We start from the raw sequence: 20,299 nt of genomic DNA on the forward strand, positions 1-20,299 counted from the left end.
AGAAATGAGTCTATACCCTCCGGGAGATCATTTACATAAATCAGAAACAGGATAGGACCGAGTACAGAGCCCCTGTGGGACTCCACTGGTGACTTCACGCCAATCTAAGGTCTCACCCCTCACCGTAACTCTCTGCTTCCTATTGCTTAGGTACTCCCTTATCCACTGGAGGACTTTACCAGCTACTCAAGCCTGTCTCTCCAGCTTATGTACCAGCCTCTTATGTTGTACTGTGTCAAAGGCTTTCCGACAATCAAAGAAAATGCAGTCCGCCCAGCCTTCACTTGCTTAATCTTTGTCACTTGATCGTAGAATTCTAAGCTGTCAGGCAAGATTTACCCTCCCTGAACTCATGTTGGCGATTTGTTACGAAGTCCCTTCCCTCCAGATTTGTTACTAGGTTTTCTCACGATCTTCATCACCTTGCATAGTATACAAGTCAAGGATACTGGCCTGTAGCTCAGTGCCTCTTCCCTGTGGCCCTTTTTTTGTATATTGGGACCACATTCGCTGTCTTCCATATTTCTGGTAGGTCTCCCGTCTCCAGTGACCTATTATACACTATGGAGAGTGGTAAGCAAAGTGCCTCTGCACACTTTTTCAGTACCCATGGCGAGATACCATCTGGACCAAGAGCCTTTCTAACGTCCAGACCCAGCGGTGTCTTGACTTCATCTCGTAATTTCGAACCCTTCCAAGGCCGCTTGGTTTACTTACCCCTCTCCTAGCACAGTGACCTCACCTTGTTCTATTGTGAAGACCTGGAACCTCTTGTTGAGTTCTTCACACACCTCTTTGTCATTCTCTGTATACCTGTCCTCGCCTGTTCTTAGTTTCGTTCTCTGTTCTCTCACTATTGTTTTCCTCCTGATGAGACTAGAATAGCTTTGGTTCGGTCTTGGCTTTGTTTGCTATATCATTTTCATAATTTTTCTCTGCTTCTCTTCTCACCCTGGCATACTCATTTCTGGTTCTCTGGTATCTCTCTGCTTTCTGGTGTTCTCTTATTCCGGAAGTTCCTCCACACCCTTTTGTTCAGTTCCTTAGCTTCCATGCATGCCCTATTATACTATGGATTCTTCTTTTGCTTCTCGGGTTTTTCCTTTTGGGCCGGGATAAACCTGTTTACTGCCTCCTGACACTTTTGGGTGACATAGTCCATCATATCTTGTTCAGACTTAGCTCTGAGGTATGTGTCCCAAGATATTTCACTTAGGAAAACTCGTCTCCTAATTCTCCCTTTAAAATGCCAGCCTTTTGTTTCCTAGTTCTTTTTTTTGGGGGGGGGTGGGGGGAGATCTGGATAAATCTGATCTGATCTTTTGGGAAGAAGGATAAAATGCGCGCGCGCGTGTGTGTGTGTGTGTGTGTGTTTGTTTTCGATCCCTTGTAACGATTGGGAGTGTGAAGCTTTGACAAACTAGTAAATCTCTGAGTTCACACTTATCAACATTGTGCGATTAGAATGGGCCGAACAGTCCAATGCACTGCATTTACATGCTTACAATGCATTTCATTTACATTGCAGTGCTGCATCCTCAACGGTGATGTTTTCGGCTTCAGTGTAGCATTCTTCCACTACATGCTGTTGCTGGGACTGAAGCAGGTGCTGGGGCTCTTCCTGGATGAGGAAGCGGGGCCACTGTGGTCGTTGGTGCTGCCCATCCTCTCTACCATCTTCAACACATTGTGGGTCTTGCCACTCTTCGTGCTCTCCAGGATCATTAACACCATATGGTTTCAAGACATAGCTGACAGTGTATATCACCAGCGCCAAGGACGTCCCCACCTGATCAACTGCATCAGTAAACTTGTATCCGATTCTCATCTCCATCTTTGTCTTTTTCTCATACAGGGTAGCTTTATGAAGCTGGTGCCTCTGGTGGGTGTAAATGTGATCCTGAACGGTATTCACCTGTGTATGCTTAATGCACTATGCCTTTGAGTACAGATGATTCAACATGGGTTGGGAAATATACAAGAGATTATGTTTCATCGAGGATAACTGGTCGTACTTCATTGGCTTTGGCCTTCCCCTGGCACTTATCACAATGTATCAATCTTCAATGTAGATTATTGTATGTCTCTTTGCTTTGTCACTTCCTGTTTTCATCATCAGTGCCAACGAGGCTGATCCAGTGCTCAACTCCAATGGTTGCCAAATGCATTTGTTTTCTTTGGTGGTTGGTGTGTCCAACCGCATCATCCAGACTCTTGTCACAAGATATCCTCCATCGACCCCCAGCAAGACTCCTCAGCCATTTCCTTATCGCTCTACTTCCTTTCTTCCACGTAGACGTTTGAAAGAATTTTTTACTCAATGGGAATTACTTCAAACATTTGAAGCTGTTTTGTTGTCTGACCAAAGCAAAAGTTGCTTCACCAAAGATGCAACAATATTTCATATTAATATTGCTTGGCCGGCAGTTGTTCTGCTGTATACTAAGAATTATTTTGACCACATGTTGATTGATGATGATTTAGAGATACCATCTCTCTTCCCGAGAAGAGAAGCTACATGTATTAATCCCCATGAATTTTTTATATCCACATAACTTGGTCAAATAGGTCATCGACGGGGGTGGTGTCTTACGCCCCCTTACTCACTCAACTGGAACTTGTTCCATCAGCTATGAGTGTTTGTTATTTGGCTGCCTCTCTTGCCATCTTGTGCAAGGGACTATAGTTAGCAATAGTATCTGAGGAAAATATGCGAGTGTATAGTAATTTTAAGGTTTTATGAGTGGCTTGTGAAGTCTATGAGATATATAGATCAAGAAATGTGAATGTACTTAAAATAATAAAATGGAGCGAGACATTGACAGTATGTGAAGAATTTGTAAGCTGATAAATGACTAATGAGTAAGTGGATGTAAGGAAGCCAGACAGCTGAATGGACAGCGCTTCGGATTCGCAGTCCTGAGGTTCCGGGTTCGATCCTCCGGTGGAAGCGGAAACAAATGGGCTGAGTTTCTTTCACCCTGATGCATCTGTTCACTTAGCAGTAAATAGGTACCTGGGAGTTAGACAGCTGCTACGGGCTGCTTCCTGGAGATGTGAAACAAAAAATGAGGCCTTGTTGAGGACGCTAAGCCCCGAAATCATCTCAAGATACATGCCAGTTTATATAATCATAATATTAATTGGAGAGAGCCAAAACATATTGCTAAGTGAAGGAGTTTTGATGAACGCAATTTGATCAAGTCAGCCCAAATTAACCAATGTCACAATATTTTTAATGTTAACATTGACCTGCACAAACTAGACCATTATTTATATATTGTAGTTACAAATTGTAACTACCTACTTAGTGAGGAAGGCAGGCTCGTGATTCGTCTATCTTCACCTGACCACAGTACAGTGAGGTAACGACATAGGGAGGGGGGGGGGTCAGTTATATGAAATTTCTCTCTAAGCTCTTCACTCTTAAAATGTCAGCCCCCCTCCCATCCTGGCGTTTTATACCGGGAAGAGCCGGAAGGCCTTCGTCAGTGATGTGAATTGGCGATCGGAGCACTATACAGATAGAAAGCTTTCTTCCATTGGCATTGACCCGATGAAGGGGACTTTCTTCACTCCTGGTGCCAGTTAAACATCACCATGTTCCACCCAATCAAGGTTCGGTTCCGAGGAACCTACACCAAGGCCGAGATTCTGGCCCTCTTGACGGCGAACTCATAGGACAAGTATTATTTTCCGGGAATTGTCTTCCTGGGGTCTGGGCCTAACCTAACTTCCACTATTTTAGGAACTCCTTGACCTTAGCTATTACATAAGAACAAAGGCAACTGCAGAAGGCCTATTGGCCCATATGAGGCAGCTCCTATTTATAACCACCCAATCCCACTCATATACATGTCCAACCCATGCTTGAAACAATCGAGGGACCCCACCTCCACAATGTTACGCGGTAATTGGTTCCACAAATCAACAACCCTGTTACTGAACCAGTATTTACCCAAGTCTGTCCTAAATCTAAACTTATCCAATTTATACCCATTGTTTCGTGTTCTGTCTTGTGTAGATATTATTAATACCCTATTAATATCCCCCCTGTTATGTCCATTCATCCACTTGTAAACCTCTATCATGTCACCCCTAACTCTTCGCCTTTCCAGTGAATGCAACTTAAGCTTTGTTAATCTTTCTTCATATGAAAGATTTCTAATTTGGGGAATAAACTTAGTCATCCTACGTTGGACACGTTCAAGTGAATTTATATCCATTCTATAATACGGCGACCAAAACTGAACTGCATAATATAAATGGGGCCTAACCAGTGAAAGATATAGCTTAAGAACCACACCACGTGTCTTGTTACTAACGCTTCGATTAATAAATCTCAGTGTCCTATTCGCCTTATTACGAACATTCATGCATTGATCCTTTTGTTTTAAATTCTTACTAATCATAACTCCCAGATCCCTTTCGCAATCCGACTTCGCAATCTCAACACCATCTAGCTCGTATCTTTTAACCCTATCATCATTACCTAGCCTCAGAACTTTACATTTATCAGCATTAAACTGCATTTGCCAATCCTTTGACCATTTCAATACCCTATCTAGATCAACTTGAAGTGATAGCGAGTCCTCCTCCGAATTAATTTCCCTACCGATTTTCGTATCATCGGCAAATTTGCAAATGTTGCTACTCAAACCTGAATCTAAATCATTTATATATATTATAAACAACAGAGGTCCCAGGACAGAGCCCTGAGGTACTCCACTAACATTATCCCACTCTGACTTAACCCCATTTATACTAACTCTGTTTCCTTTGGAATAGCCATGCCCTAATCCAAGTTAATATAGCACCCCCAATACCATGAGCTTCTATTTTTTTAATTAGTCTTTCATGTGGCACTGTATCAAAAGCTTTGCTAAAGTCAAGGTACAAAACATCACAATCTTTACCACTATCAACTGCCTCAACTATGCTGGAATAAAAAGTTAGCAAATTTGTTAAACATGAACGGCCATTTGTAAAACCATGTTGCGACTCATTTATTAATTTATGCCTTTCAAGATGGAGACGAATTGCATCTGCAATTATTGATTCAAGTAACTTTCCCACAATAGACGTTAGGCTAATTGGCCGATAGTTTGACGCAAGTGATCTATCTCCTTTCTTAAAAATTGGTACCACATTAGCTACCTTCCATAACTCTGGCACTCTGCCTGACTCTATTGATTTATTAAATATGGTAGACAGTGGGTCGGAAAGCTCCTCTTTGCATTCTTTAAGCACCCTGGCAAACACTTCATCCGGCCCTGGGGATTTGTTTGGTTTTAGTTTTTCTATTTGTTTAATTACATCCTCCCTGGTAACTGCTAAACTAGTCAACCTGTCCTCATCCCCACCCACATAGACTTGTTCGGCTGAAGGCATATTGTTAAGTTCTTCTTTAGTAAATACAGATATAAAATATTTGTTAAAAATACTACTCATCTCCTTGTCATTATCCGTTATTTGACCTGTCTCAGATTTTAATGGACCTATCCTTTCCGTAGTCTTAGTTCGATATAACTGAAAAAACCCTTTAGGATTTGACTTTGCTTGCTCTGCTATGCGAACTTCATAGTTTCTTTTTACTTTCCTAATCTCTTTTTTAACATTTCTAACCAGTTGTATGAATTCCTGTTCTAACCTGACTTCCCCATTCTTAATCCTTTTGTACCAAGCTCTCTTGTTACCTATAAGGTTCTTTAAATTATTTGTTATCCACTTTGGGTCATTAGTATTCGACCTATTCAATTTGTATGGTATACTAAGTTCCTATGCTTTGTTTAGAATATTCTTAAATAAGTTATATACTATTTATGAGTGCAACACAGCACTCGTATTAGAGGACGAGTGCTGTGTTGTACCTGTTGTTCAACGAGTTGGCAAAGACAAAGTAACGAGGAGCATTAAAGCGCAGGTCCCTCAAACTGCTCAAAAGGAAAAGGGAGAATCGAAGGGAATTTTGGTTGTGGGAGATTCCCAGGTGAGGTATTTAGACAGAACGTTTTGTGCCAGAGATAGGGGGAACAGATTAAGGGTTTGCTACCCGGGAGCTGGAATTGGTGATATTGTTGGAAACATGAATGATATTATGACAGGAAATGGGAACAAACCCATTATTTGTGTTAGTGCAGGGGGTAATGATGTTGGACGAGTTAGGAGTGAGGAACTAATACAGAGATTCAGGACAGCCATTGAATTAGTTAGGAGCAAGGGAGGAATCCCGATCATATGTGGCATTCTTCCAAGAAAGGGAGTGGGAAATGAATGGATGTCAAGGGCACTTGGTGTCAATTGGCGGCTGGAAAGATATTGCAAATCAAATGCAATATCTTTCATTGACAACTGGGAACACTTCTATGGAAGAAATGAAATGTATGCTCGTGATGGGGTGCATCTATCGAGAGCTGGGGTTGTTGCTGTTGCGAACTCGTTGGAAGAAGTGGTTACAGGTGTTTGTTTGGATTTAAACTGTTAGTAGATAGAGGTATGGGAATTGATTTGAAGGAAGGAGATAATAAAAGTATGTGTTTGTGGGAGAAAGGAATTGGCAAAATGATCAGGGAAAGAGAAGGGCCTCAAAATAACAATTCACTTAGGGCATATTACACTAACAGTAGAAGTCTAAGAAATAAAATTAACGAATTAAATGCTCTTGTCTGCACAGAAAAAATAGATATTATTGCACTTACCGAAACGTGGATGAATGTAGAAAATAGAGAACTATTAGCTGAATATCAAATAAATGGATTTAAACTATTTCACACAGATAGATATATTAGACGAGGAGGGGGAGTAGCTCCCATGTGTTCATATGTTAAGGACAATTTGAAATGTAGTCTCAAAGAGGGAATCAAAACTGAGCCACACTCAGAAACTATTTGGATAGAATTATACGAAAAAGCAAATAATATTATAATAGGAGTTAAATATAGGCCACCAAATTTAGACAGATTGGAAGCAAAGCATCTATGGGATGAAATATCTAGAGCATCTAGATTTAACAGTATTTACGTCATGGGTGACTTTAATTTTAGTGGAATAAACTGGTTGAACAAAACAGGGAATAGTGAAGCAGAAGATTTTCTAGAATTAATTGACGATTGCTTTCTTACGCAACACATTAAGGAACCAACACGGGAAAATAATATTTTAGATTTAGTGTTAACTAACAGGGAAACACAAATTAATGACATCGAAATAGGGAGTGAGCTAAGGAACAGTGATCACAAAGAAATCAGATTGAGCATAGAATGGAATAGACCTGTAGGAGAAAATTCTGTTTAAGTGCCAGATTTTCGAAAAGCTGATTTTAATAGCCTAAGAAATTCTTTGGGTCAAATTGATTGGAAAGTCTTGGGTATGGGGTGTGGGCCGGTCTTGGAGCGAGACATGAACCCAGCCATAGGTGACGTAAATGGAGATTTCGATGTGAATTCAATATATAACTTATTTAAGAATATTCTAAACAAAGCACAGGAACGTAGTATACCATACAAATTGAATAGATCGAATACTAATGACCCAAAGTGGATAACAAAGAATTTGAAGAACCTTATAGGTAAAAAGAGAGCTTGGTACAAAAGGATTAAAAATTGGGAGGTCACTTTAGAACAGGAATTCGTACAACTGGTTAGAAATGTTAAAAAAGAGATAAGGAAAGCAAAAAGAAACTATGAAGTTCGCATAGCAGGGCAAGCAAAGAAATCTTAAAGGTTTTTTTTCAGTTATATCATACTAAGACTAGGGAAAGGATAGGTCCATTAAAAACTGAGACAGGTCAAATAACAGACAGTGATGAAGAGATGAGTAGTATTTTTAATAAATATTTTGTATCTGTATTTACTAAAGAGGAACTTAACAATATGCCTTCAGCCGAACAAGTCTATGTGGGTGGGGACGAGGACAGGTTGACGAGTTTAGCAGTTACCAGGGAGGATGTTCTTAAACAAATAGTAAAACTCAAACCAAACAAATCCCCAGGGCCGGATGAAGTGTTTGCCAGGGTGCTTCAAGAATGCAAAGAGGAGCTTTGTGACCCACTGTCAACCATATTTAATAAATCAATAGAGTCAGGCAGAGTGCCAGAGTTTTGGAAAGTTGCTAATGTGATACCAGTTTTTAAGAAAGGAGATAGATCACTTGCGTCTAACTATCGACCAATTAGCCTAACGTCTATTGTGGGTAAGTTACTCGAATCTATAATAGCAAATAAAATTCGTCTTCATCTTGAAAAACATAAATTAATAATTGAGTCGCAACATGGTTTTATAAATGGCTGTTCATGTTTAACAAATTTGTTATCTTTTTATTCTAGCATAGTTGAGGCAGTTGATAGTGGTAAGGATTCTAATGTTGTGTACCTTGACTTTAGCAAAGCTTTTGCTACAGTGCCACATGAAAGACTGATTAAAAAGATAGAGGCTCATGTATTGGGGGTGCTATATTAAACTGGATTAGGGCATGGCTATACCAAAGGAAACAGAGTTAGTATAAATGGAGTCAAGTCAGAGTGGGAAAATCTTGTAAGTGGAGTGCCTCAAGGCTCTGTCCTGGGACCTCTGTTGTTTATAATATATATAAATGATTTAGATTCAGGTTTGAGTAGCAACATTTGCTAATTTGCCGATGATACGAAAATCGGTAGGGAAATTAATTCGGAGGAGGACTCGCTATCACTTCAAGTTGATCTAGATAGGGTTTTGAAATGGTCAAAGGATTGGCAGATGCAGTTTAATGCTGATAAATGTAAAGTTCTGAGGTTAGGTAATGATGATAGTGTTACAAGATACGAGCTAGATGGTGCTGAGATTGCGAAGTCGGATTGTGAAAGGGATCTGGGAGTTATGATAAGTAAGAATTTAAAACAAAAGGATCAATGCATAAATGTTCGTAATAAGGCAAATCGGACACTTGGATTTATTAATCGCAGCGTTAGTAACAAGACACCTGGTGTGGTTCTCAAGCTATATCTTGCTCTAGTTAGGCCCCATTTAGATTTTGCAGTTCAGTTTTGGTCGCCATATTATAGAATGGATATAAATTCACTTGAACGTGTCCAGCGTAGGATGACTAAGTTAATTCCCCAAATTAGAAATCTTTCATATGAAGAAAGATTAACAAAGCTTTAGTTGCATTCACTGGAAAGGCGATGAGTTAGGGGTGACATGATAGAGGTTTACAAGTGGATGAATGGACATAACAAAGGGGATATTAATAGGGTATTAAAAGTATCAACACAAGACAGAACACGAAACAATTGGTATAAATTGGATAAGTTTAGATTTAGGAAAGACTTGGGTAAATACTGGTTCAGTAACAGGGTTGTTGATTTGTGGAACCAATTGCCGCATAACATTGTGGAGGTGGGGTCCCACGATTGTTTCAAGCATGGGATGGACATGTATATGAGTGGGATTGGGTGGTTATAAATAGGAGCTGCCTCGTATGGGCCAATAGGCCTTCTGCAGTTGCCTTTGTTCTTATGTTCTTATTAAATCCACATCGAAATCCCCTTTTACGTCAACTATCGCTGGGTTCATGTCTCGCTCTAAGACCGGCCCACACCCCATACCCAAGAGTTTCCAATCTATTTGACCCAAAAAATTTCTTAGGCTATTAAAATCAACTTTTCGAAAATCTGGCACTTTAACAGAATTTTCTCCTACAGGTCTATTCCATTCTATGCTAAATCTGATTACTTTGTGATCACTGTTCCCTAGCTCACTCCCTATTTCGATGTCATTAATTTGTGTTTCCCTGTTAGTTAACACTAAATCTAAAATATTATTTTCCCGCGTTGGTTCCTTAATGTGTTGCGTAAGAAAGCAATCGTCAATTAATTCTAGAAAATCTTCTGCTTCACTATTCCCAGTTTTGTTCACCCAGTTTATTCCACTAAAATTAAAGTCACCCATGACATAAATACTGTTAGATCTAGATATTTCATTCCATAGATGCTTTGCTTCCATTCTGTCTAAATTTGGTGGCCTATATATAACTCCTATTATAATATTATTTGCTTTTTCGTTTAATTCTATCCAAATAGTTTCTGTGTGGGGCTCAGTTTTGATTCCCTCTTTGAGACTACATTTCAAATTCTCCCTAACATATATGGCTACTCCCCCTCCTCGTCTAATATATCTATCTGTGTGAAATAGTTTAAATCCATTTATTTGATATTCAGCTAATAGTTCTCTATTTTCTACGTTCATCCACGTTTCGGTAAGTGCAATAATATCTATTTTTCTGTGCAGACAAGAGCATTTAATTCATTAATTTTATTTCTTAGACTTCTACTGTTAGTGTAATATATCCTAAGTGAATTGTTTTTTTGAGGCCCTTTTCTTTCCCTGATCATTTTGCCAATTCTTTTCTCCCACGAACACATACTTTTATTACCTCCTTCCTCCAAATCAATTCCCATACCACTATCTACTAACAGTTTAAACCCAAACAAACACCTCTAACCACTGGTTCCAACGAGTTCGCAACAGCAACAACCCCAGCCCCCGATAGATGCACCCCATCACGAGCATACATTTCATTTCTTCCATAGAAGCATTCCCAGTTTTCTTTGATTCTTAAACAAATAGTAAAACTCAAACCAAACAAATCCCCAGGGCCGGATGAAGTGTTTGCCAGGGTGCTTAGAGAATGCAAAGAGGAGCTGTGTGACCCAATGTCAACCATATTTAATAAATCAATAGAGTCAGGCAGAGTGCCAGAGTTTTGGAAAGCTAACCAGTCGCAACATGGTTTTATAAATGGCCGTTCATAAGAACATAAGAACAAAGGCAACTGCAGAAGGCCTATTGGCTCATACGAGGCAGCTCCTATTTATAACCACCCAATCTCACTCATATACTTGTCCAACCCGCGCTTGAAACAATCGAGGGACCCCCACCTCCAGCACGTTACGCGGTAATTGGTTCCACAAATCAACAACCCTGTTACTGAACCAGTATTTACCCAAGTCTTTCCTAAATCTAAACTTATCCAATTTATACCAATTGTTTCGTGTTCTGTCTTGTGTTGATACTTTTAATACCCTATTAATATCTCCTTTGTTATGTCCATTCATCCACTTGTAAACCACTATCATGTCACCCCTAACTCTTCGCCTTTCCAGTGAATGCAATTTAAGCTTTGTTAATCTTTCTTCATATGAAAGATTTCTAATTTGGGGAATTAGAAATCTTTTCAATCGAAAATTTCGAAAATCAGATTTACGAAAAGCTGATTTTAATAGCCTAAGAATTTTTTTGGGTCAAATAGATAGGAAACTCTTGGGTATGGAGTGTGGGCCGGTCTTGGAGCGAGACATGAACCCAGCGACAGGTGACGTAAAAGGGGATTTCGATGTGGATTTAATATATAACTTATTTAAGAATATTCTAAACAAAGCACAGGAACGTAATATACCATACAAATTGAATAGATCGAATACTAATGACCCAAAGTGGATAACATAATTTAAAGAACCTTATAGGTAAAAAGAGAAATTGGTACAAAAGGATTAAGAATGGGGAAGTAAGGTTAGAACAGGAATTAATACAACTGGTTAGAAATGTTAAAAAAGAGATTAGGAAAGCAAAAAGAAACTATGAAGTTCGCATAGCAGAGCAAGCAAAGTCAAATCCTAAAGGGTTTTTTCAGTTATATCGAACTAAGACTACGGAAAGGATAGGTCCATTAAAATCTGAGACAGGTCAAATAACGGATAATGACAAGGAGATGAGTAGTATTTTTAACAAATATTTTATATCTGTATTTACTAAAGAAGAACTTAACAATATGCCTTCAGCCGAACAAGTCTATGTGGGTGTGGATGAGGACAGGTTGACTAGTTTAGTAGTTACCAGGGAGGATGTAATTAAACAATTAGAAAAACTAAAACCAAACAAATCCCCAGGGCCGGATGAAGTGTTTGCCAGGGTGCTTAAAGAATGCAAAGAGGAGCTTTCCGACCCACTGTCTACCATATTTAATAAATCAATAGAGTCAGGCAGAATGCCAGAGTCATGGAAGGTAGCTAATGTGGTACCAATTTTTAAGAAAGGAGATAGATCACTTGCGTCAAACTATCGGCCTATTAGCCTAACGTCTATTGTGGGAAAGTCACTTGAATCAATAATTGCAAATACAATTCGTCTCCATCTTGAAAAACAAATTAATAAATGAGTCGCAACATGGTTTTACAAATGGCCGTTCATGTTTAACAAATTTGCTAACTTTTTATTCCAGCATAGTTGAGGCAGTTGATAGTGGTAAGGATTGTGATGTTGTGTACCTTGACTTTAGCAAAGCTTTTGATACAGTGCCACATGAAAGACTAATTAAAAAAATAGAAGCTCATGGTACTGGGGGGTGCTATATTAACTTGGATTAGGGCATGGCTATTCCAAAGGAAACAGAGTTAGTATAAATGGGGTTAAGTCAGAGTGGGATAATGTTGTTAGTGGAGTACCTCAGGGCTCTGTCCTGGGACCTCTGTTGTTTATAATATATATAAATGATTTAAATTCAGGTTTGAGTAGCAACATTTACAAATTTGCCGATGATACGAAAATCGGTAGGGAAATTAATTCGGAGGAGGACTCACTATCACTTCAAGTTGATCTAGATAGGGTTTTGAAATGGTCAAATGATTGGCAAATGCAGTTTAATGCTGATAAATGTAAAGTTCTGAGGCTAGGTAATGATGATAGAGTTACAAGATACGAGCTAGATGGTGTTGAGATTGCAACTCTCGTCTTGGAGAGTTGCGAAAGACAGGGGCCTTAAGAAGACTTTGATAAAGCCGCCTTCAAACGCCATAGCAACTTCAAATTCATTTGACGTTTTGGAGGACGAGTGCTGTGGAGAGACTGTGGATCGCGCAAAAGGGAAAGCAACGAAGAGAAAGGAAGCGCAGGCCCCTCAGAAAGTAAAGGAAGTACCTAAGCAAACATTAGTTGTGGGAGATTCCCAGATAAGGTATTTGGATAGAACGTTTTGTGCTAGAGATAGGGGGAACAGGTTAAGGGTTTGCTATCCCGGAGCTGGCATTGGTGATATTATAAACAACATGAATGATATTATGGCTGGTAATGGGAACAATCCCATTATTTGCATTAGCGTGGGAGGAAATGATGTTGGTCGAGTCAGGAGTGAGGAACTGATTCAGAGGTATAAAACAGCCATAGAGTTAGTTAGGAGCAAGGGAGGAATCCCGATCATATGTGGCATTCTTCCAAGAAAGGGAGTGGGAAATGAATGGATATCGAGGGCACTTGGTGTCAATTGCCGGCTGGAAAGATATTGCAAATCAAATGCAATATCTTTCATAGACAACTGGGAACACTTCTATGGAAGAAATGAAATGTATGCTCGTGATGGGGTGCATCTATCGAGAGCTGGGGTTGTTGCTGTTGCGAACTCGCTAGAAGAAGTGGTTAGAGGTGTTTGTTTGGGTTTAAACTGTTAGTAGATAGAGGTATGGGAATTGATTTGGAGGAAGGAGGTAATAAAAGTATGTGTTTGTGGGAGAAAGGAATTGGCAAAACGATCAGGGAAAGAGAAGGTCCGCAAAATAACAATTCACTTAGGGTATATTACACTAACAGTAGAAGTCTAAGAAATAAAATTAACGAATTAAATGCTCTTGTCTGCACAGAAAAAATAGATATTATTGCACTTACCGAAACGTGGATGAATGTAGAAAATAGAGAACTATTAGCTGAATATCAAATATATGGATTTAAACTATTTCACACAGATAGATATATTAGACGAGGAGGTGGAGTAGCCATATATGTTAGGGACAATTTGAAATGTAGTCTCAAAGAGGGAATCAAAACAGAGCCACACACAGAAACTATTTGGATTGAATTAAACGAAAAAGCTAATAATATTATAATAGGAGTAATATATAGGCCACCAAATTTAGACAGAATGGAAGCAAAGCATCTATGGGATGAAATATCTAGAGCATCTAGATCTAACAGTATTTATGTCATGGGTGACTTTAATTTTAGCGGAATAAACTGGTTGAACAAAACAGGGAATAGTGAAGCAGAAGATTTTCTAGAATTAATTGACGATTGCTTTCTTACGCAACACATTAAGGAACCAACACGGGAAAATAATATTTTAGATTTAGTGTTAACTAACAGGGAAACGCAAATTAATGACATCGAAATAGGGAGTGAGCTAGGGAGCAGTGATCACAAAGAAATCAGATTTAGCATAGAATGGAATAGACCAGTAGGAGAAAATTCTGTTAAAGTGCCAGATTTTCGAAAAGCTGATTTTAATAGCCTAAGAAATTTTTTGGGTCTAATTGATTGGAAAGGCTTGGGTATGGGGTGTGGGCCGGTCTTGGAGCGAGACATGAACCCAGCGATAGGTGACTTAAATGGGGATTTCGATGTGGATTCAATATATAACTTATTTAAGAATATTCTAAACAAAGCACAGGAACGTAGTATACCATACAAATTGAAAAGATCGTATACTAATGACCCAAAGTGGATAACAAAGAATTTGAAGAACCTTATAGGTAAAAAGAGAGCTTGGTACAAAAGGATTAAAAATGGGGAGGTCACTTTAGAACAGGAATTCGTACAACTGGTTAGAAACGTTAAAAAAGAGATAAGGAAAGCAAAAAGAAACTATGAAGTTCGCATAGCAGGGCAAGCAAAGACAAATCCTAAAGGGTTTTTTCAGTTATATCGTACTAAGACTAGGGAAAGGATAGGTCCATTAAAAACTGAGACAGGTCAAATAACAGATAGTGATGAAGAGATGAGTAGTATTTTTAATAAATATTTTGTATCTGTATTTACTAAAGAGGAACTTAACAATATGCCTTCAGCCGAACAAGTCTATGTGGGTGGGGACGAGGACAGGTTGACGAGTTTAGCAGTTACCAGGGAGGATGTTCTTAAACAAATAGTAAAACTCAAACCAAACAAATCCCCAGGGCCGGATGAAGTGTTTGCTAGGGTGCTTAAAGAATGCAAAGAGGAGCTTTGTGACCCACTGTCAACCATATTTAATAAATCAATAGAGTCAGGCAGAGTGCCAGAGTTTTGGAAAGTTGCTAATGTGATACCAGTTTTTAAGAAAGGAGATAGATCACTTGCGTCTAACTATCGACCAATTAGCCTAACGTCTATTGTGGGAAAGTTACTCGAATCTATAATAGCAAATAAAATTCGTCTTCATCTTGAAAAACATAAATTAATAATTGAGTCGCAACATGGTTTTATAAATGGCCGTTCATGTTTAACAAATTTGTTATCTTTTTATTCTAGCATTGTTGAGGCAGTTGATAGTGGTAAGGATTGCGATGTTGTATACCTTGACTTTAGCAAAGCTTTTGATACAGTGCCACATGAAAGACTGATTAAAAAAATAGAGTCTCATGGTATTGGGGGTGCTATATTAAGCTGGATTAGGGCATGGCTATACCAAAGGAAACAGAGAGTTAGTATAAATGGAATCAAGTCAGAGTGGGAAAATGTTGTAAGTGGAGTGCCTCAAGGCTCTGTCCTGGGACCTCTGTTGTTTATAATATATATAAATGATTTAGATTCAGGTTTGAGTAGCAACATTTGCAAATTTGCCGATGATACGAAAATCGGTAGGGAAATTAATTCGGAGGAGGACTCACTATCACTTCAAGTTGATCTAGATAGGGTTTTGAAATGGTCAAAGGATTGGCAGATGCAGTTTAATGCTGATAAATGTAAAGTTCTGAGGTTAGGTAATGATGATAGAGTTACAAGATACGAGCTAGATGGTGTTGTGATTGCGAAGTCGGATTGCGAAAGGGATCTGGGAGTTATGATTAGTAAGAATTTAAAACAAAAGGATCAATGCATAAATGTTCGTAATAAGGCAAATCGGACACTTGGATTTATTAATCGCAGCGTTAGTAACAAGACACCTGGTGTGGTTCTCAAGCTATATCTTGCTCTAGTTAGGCCCCATTTAGATTATGCAGTTCAGTTTTGGTCGCCATATTATAGAATGGATATAAATTCACTTGAACGTGTCCAGCGTAGGATGACTAAGTTAATTCCCCAAATTAGAAATCTTTCATATGAAGAAAGATTAACAAAGCTTAAGTTGCATTCACTGGAAAGGCGAAGAGTTAGGGGTGACATGATAGAGGTTTACAAGTGGATGAATGGACATAACCGGGGGGATATTAATAGGGTATTAAAAGTATCAACACAGGACAGAACACGAAACAATGGATATAAATTGGATAAGTTTAGATTTAGGAAAGACTTGGGTAAATACTGGTTCAGTAACAGGGTTGTTGATTTGTGGAACCAATTGCCGCGTAACATTGTGGAGGTGGGGTCCCTCGATTGTTTCAAGCACGGGTTGGACAAGTATATGAGTGGGATTGGGTGGTTATAGAATAGGAGCTGCCTCGTATGGGCCAATAGGCCTTCTGCAGTTACCTTTGTTCTTATGTTCTTATGTTCGAAGTCGGATTGCGAAAGGGATCTGGGAGTTATGATTAGTAAGAATTTAAAACAAAAGGATCAATGCATAAATGTTCGTAATAAGGCGAATAGGACACTGGGATTTATTAATCGAAGCGTTAGTAACAAGACACCTGGTGTGGTTCTTAAGCTATATCTTGCACTGGTTAGGCCCCATTTATCCATTTATATTATGCAGTTCAGTTTTGGTCGCCGTATTATAGAATGGATATAAATTCACTTGAACGTGTCCAACGTAGGATGACTAAGTTAATTCCCCAAATTAGAAATCTTTCATATGAAGAAAGATTAACAAAGCTTAAGTTGCATTCACTGGAAAGGCGAAGAGTTAGGGGTGACATGATAGAGGTTTACAAGTGGATGAATGGACATAACAGGGGGGATATTAATAGGGTATTAAAAATATCAACACAAGACAGAACACGAAACAATGGGTATAAATTGGATAAGTTTAGATTTAGGAAAGACTTGGGTAAATACAACAAACAGGGTTGTTGATTCGTGGAACCAATTGTCGCGTAACGTGGTGGAGGTGGTGTCCCTCGATTGTTTCAAGCGCGGGTTGGACAAGTATATGAGTGGGATTAGGTGGTTATAGAATAGGAGCTGCCTCGTATGGGCCAATAGGCCTTCTGCAGTTACCTTTGTTCTTATGTTCTTAATTAAGTTAGTCATCCTACGTTGGACACGTTCAAGTGAAATTATATCCATTCTATAGTACGGCGACCAAAACTGAACTGCATAATCTAAATGGGGCTAACCAGAGCTTTATTCTTATGTTCAAACCTGAATCTAAATAATTTATATATATTATGATTAACAGAGGTTCCAGGACTATGTTTTTACATTGAGAGAGATGCTACATGTCTCCTCCCAGTGAGATGTACGTAGGATATAAATTAACTAACATTTGACGTCTTTACATATGACTGTTGACAGCAAGCTGAGGACAGAGATCATTCGCTCCAGAAACGCGTAATAAAACATAAGAAGCAGCTGTCGAAAATATTAGCTCTTGTGAAAGTGGTAGTGACGCATTGAGGACGTTATGTCGCAGGAACATAATACGAAACTATCGAAACTGGACTTCTATCAAATTCTGGGGATAACTATTGATGCCGAGGAAAAGGATATTAAGAAATCGTACAGACAAAGAGCTCTTAAATGTCATCCGGATAAGAATCCAGATAACCCATTCGCTACTGATGAATTTGACAAACTTAAGAAAATTCTTGAGATTTTGTTAGATCCAGGAACACGTAAAGCATATGACAAGACCCTCAAGAGTCGTAAAGCAGCAGCTGCCAGAGCCCGTGAACATGTTACCAGATCACAGAAACTAAGGTCAGATTTGGAGGAACGGGAACGACGTGTTCAACGCAGTAGGGAACAGCAAGATATGTCAGAAGAAGAACAGTTTCGACGTGAATTGAAAAGATTGGACAAGGAGGGCGAGCAACTTATTTTGGAGGAACTGGATCGAGTAAATAGGGAGGTAGGGGCAGAGCTTTTTCGGAGTTCATCTAAAGTCTCCAAAAGCAGTGAACCTCCAGCTATGGACACACGGGGTCACAAAGTTAAAGTTAAGTGGATGTCAACAGACGATTGGCCAGGGTATTCCCAGCAGGAAATTAACCAACTCTTCTATAAGTGGGGAGACATCAATGCTCTGGTTATGGTGCAGAAAAATAGAAAAGGAACAGCATTAATAGAATATAAGACCAAAAATGCAGCGGATATGGCAGTGCAGTTTGAGAGAGGTCAAACTGGCAAACCAGTAAAAGTTACACACATGTGAGAGGCACCTCACAAAAAGCCTCATATCCTCCAAAAAAAATCCTAAAAATTATGAGTGTAAGGACAAATCCAATTTAAACTTTGAATCTAGTTGTCGTGAATCAGTAGAGAATGTGAGCCAAACCAGTTAAATGTTTCTCAATCAAATTTTATAATAATAAACAAGTTGTTTGATTGCTTTGGATGAAAATAATCTTTTATAATTTGTACAAAAATATATATCTCATGTTGTCTTGATTTGTCCAAGAAACCGACCTTCAAATACTTCTTACTTAGTTTTATTTTCCCATTATGTGTGTTGCATGTCTCTGTCTGCGGAGGCATACTTCTCTGTTCCTTAGAGAAGGGTGGTAGACACCACAAGAGTGGTAGGTGGGAACTGCTAGAGTGATAGACACTCAGATCCCTACGTCTGGGATACTCTTGGATGTAGGTTCGATTAATATATTCCCCTTTATTATTAATTATTAATTACCCCTCACAGAGCAGCCATGAGACCCCCCATAACAGTAGATCTACTTTTGAAGCGAAGGGGGAAGGTGCGAAATGGACGGCATTTGTGAACACTGGCAGTAAAGGAAATTTCACGAAAAATTCAGCCTTCAACAAGTTGAGACATTTTACCTTAGGAGTTGTGGAAATAATTTGACTGGGCAAAAATTTAATGGGCAAAAGATAGACATCTTGGGACAAGATAACTTTGACATAAGTAAGTTTTCTAGAGACATTTTAATCGGTATGGATTTCTTGAAAAGATTTGATTACTCCTAGTCTGCACAAAAGTTGCGAGGAACTGCAGATTGTAGCTGGGAAAGATTTTTTATGTTGAAATGGTCGACCATCCTCCATTAGTGGCTTTAATTAAAAGGAAGCAGAAGTATAGCGTAAATTACCCAAAATTACTTTTCATGTCTCTTCCAGACACTAATAAGAGGTCATGTGGGATGTATGCACTGACCAAGCAAAAGTTGCCCACCACATTTTGTAAAATTCATTAAAGTGTCCGTGGGATGTCACATCCTACCAGGAAATACCCTACAGGTGCCTGGAAGATGTCAAGTAATAATTCCTCACCATCTAATTGTGGTGCTTGATTAAGGTGCACTTATTCCAATAAACTCAACGACACTGAAGCCGCTTCCGTCCCGAGAGAGAGGGAGAGACCGTTGTACATCTACGTCCTGTTCTACTGTGGTCACCTGTTGTTTCAGTCTCATCCATCATTACTGTTTTGTGACCTCGAGTTGAAAATTGAGCCGTGTCTCTTTAGCAAGGTTCACCCAGCAGGCTGCAGCCAGCCACAGACTCACCTGTCGGTCGTGCTATCTGGTCGGATAGTTCTATCATTCTTCAGCAGAAACCGGAATGGTGTACAAGAGGACGAGGATTCTCCACATTCTAAAATTTGTGGTCGTCGAAACTACAATCAACTACACGTCACTGGTCTAACAGATTTTTTTTTTAACATTTGTTGTGTAATAATGTTAAAATGTTATGTTTGCTCTATTTTGTTATTGTATTCAATTTCTGAAAAAATTAAGATCTCTGAATACCTAGGAATGTAATTTTGGAAAACCTAAATGTTGAAAACTAGAAATATAGTAGTGAAATTCTATTAAAATGGAAATGTACAATTTTTTCACATGGACCCGTTCTCGAGATAGAGCTCTCTAGTATGAGAGTTATTGCAATGTGTCTAGGACGTAGGCTCTGGAAAATGATAATTGTCATTTTCTTGCTCCGCATTCATTGGTGCAAGAGGGGTTGACAACATTAACTTTATACTCTTAGCTGGAAGTATGTACACATTTTGTTGCTGCGTACTCATTTGAGAACTGTGATATTAAAAGTAGTATTGATAATAAACACATTTGTAAGATTGTCAGAATGTCATTTTGGACATTGATTTTGAATGTTAGGTTTGATAATTAAGTGACATGTGGCAAAAAGTGACCACAGATGGTGACTGGAACACATGAATGAACTTGAAG

General features: G+C 39.0%; 1 pseudogene; it reads left to right on the top strand.

Moving 5' to 3' along the window:
- The first annotated feature begins 17,559 nt into the window (after window positions 1-17,559).
- On the top strand, window positions 17,560-18,309 carry LOC138371211 (dnaJ homolog subfamily C member 17 pseudogene; annotated as a pseudogene).
- Window positions 18,310-20,299: the final 1,990 nt, after the last annotated feature.

The sequence above is a fragment of the Procambarus clarkii genome, chromosome 35, assembly GCF_040958095.1.
Source record: "Procambarus clarkii isolate CNS0578487 chromosome 35, FALCON_Pclarkii_2.0, whole genome shotgun sequence".
NCBI classification, from domain to species: domain Eukaryota; kingdom Metazoa; phylum Arthropoda; class Malacostraca; order Decapoda; family Cambaridae; genus Procambarus; species Procambarus clarkii.